This window comes from Lucilia cuprina, chromosome 2 (assembly GCF_022045245.1).
Source record: "Lucilia cuprina isolate Lc7/37 chromosome 2, ASM2204524v1, whole genome shotgun sequence".
In the NCBI taxonomy this organism is placed as follows: domain Eukaryota; kingdom Metazoa; phylum Arthropoda; class Insecta; order Diptera; family Calliphoridae; genus Lucilia; species Lucilia cuprina.
Window position 1 is genome coordinate 6,461,852 of NC_060950.1, and position 1,836 is coordinate 6,463,687.

A 1,836-nucleotide genomic window follows, 5' to 3' on the forward strand; every position below is an offset into this window, starting at 1 on the left:
TGAACATATTTTTTTTTATTGGAAATCTTAATGATCGATAAATTTTCTATAGAAATTTGAGAAATTTTTTGTAGAAGATAATAATATCGATAAGTTTTCAATAGAAAACCTAATGATCGACAAATTTTTTATAGAAAATCTTAATGATAGTGATTTTTAATCATAAAAATCGACAAATTTTCTATTAGAAATTTTAATGATCGATAAATTTTCTATATAAATTCTTAATGTTCGACAAATTTAGAAATTTTTAATGATGGACAAAATGATCCAAATGATGGACAAATTTTCTCATCATTATTTAAAAATGTTTAAGTAATTTTTATCAAATTTAACTTATCACATGCCTCTCGTATTTCAACATATTTTTTTTCTTTCTCAAAACGAGGTTAAATAAATAACCAGCCAAGTTGAAGGAACAAAATTTTAAAGAATAAAATTTTTGCAAATGCTCAAATAAAATGAGATGAGATGCGAAGTGACTAAAAAAAACACATTTATTTTTATATTGTAACTAATTTAGATACAAATGTAAAGATAGTGAGGGACAAAGTTAATTCTTACTATTTGTGAACATATAACACTGTGTATTCTGTCTGAACAGTGTCACAAATAGTAAATTTGTAGAAAAAAATTATTTTTAAAAATATTTTTTTTTAATTTTTCTCACAAGTTTTTATTTCACATTAAAATGAATTTATTGGCAACAATGTTGTGGCATTTCCTTTAATACCATCCTTAAATGCATTCACATCCGGAATTTAAAAGAAAACCTTGAATCATTAACATTCCATACAAATTTAATACCACTGTTTGAAAATCGAAAAAAAAAAACAAAATAATAAAACAAAAATGAAAACATTAACAAGTTAAAAGAAATAAAAAAAAAAATACTGAAACAAAGCTTTTAAATACTTACTGAAACAGTGGCGCAGGCGCATACTCAACTTCAATAATAATTTTGCAATTTCTTGGAAATTTTTTAAGTAAAATTTAAGTCATAAGAATAAAACTATGGGTAGATACCACAAATGTTCTCAGGAATCTTTATCTTTTTTTCGTCTTTCATGTTTTCACATTTGACCATTTAAAACGACTTTAAGCTCTCTTCGTTTATAAAGATTTCTATGATTTCCAGGATCATTTGATAGTAGTAAAACCCTCTCCTTAAACCCGTTTTCATATACAAACGTTAGTAGCAGGAGTACGACTAACACTAATGAAAATTAAATAAATGAAAAAAGAAACACTAAAGAATCATATAAAAAAACAAACAAAAATACTAAAATATAAACAAATCTGTTTTATACGTTTGTTGGTCAAATCTTTAAAATGCCATTGTGTTGTTGTGTTGTCAGACGCTGCTGTTGGTGTTATAGTTGTTGTTGGTTGTTGAATGGATGTATTTCATTCTGTACAACGAGTTGTATTGTTACTTCTGCTTGAATTACTTTGTAAATTCAATTTGTTTGTATGACGGACTTACTGCGTGTCCAACACAACTTGCCTCTTGCTGTTCTCTTCCTTCTTCTACGAATATATTATGCCTGTCGTTATCTTGTCACGTCAAAAAAAACTTACGAAATATGCTTAAGTATTGTTGTAGTTGTTACCACTTTTATTGTGTGCATTAGTTCAAGTGCAAATGAGAAACTCATATTTATTTTGATTTAATTTTATTGTTATTTGCGTACTTTATTAAATCCTTTTCTGTATGAATATATTACCATTATTGTAGAGAACAAAAATTATAACATGTTCTCTTCTGAATGTACAATTTTGCGTTCGTATGCAAAAATTATTTATTAAGAAAAGTTTCTGCGATCACTTCCAATC

General features: G+C 26.1%; 1 long non-coding RNA gene across 1 annotated transcript; it reads right to left on the reverse strand.

The window, feature by feature from the left end:
* Positions 1-649: 649 nt before the first annotated feature.
* On the reverse strand, positions 650-1,079 carry LOC124419929. The gene is made up of 2 exons (XR_006940925.1): positions 920-1,079; positions 650-809 (listed from the first exon to the last, which is right to left on the reverse strand). It is a non-coding gene; the product is annotated as an uncharacterized LOC124419929 (long non-coding RNA).
* Between the last annotated feature and the right edge of the window lie 757 nt (positions 1,080-1,836).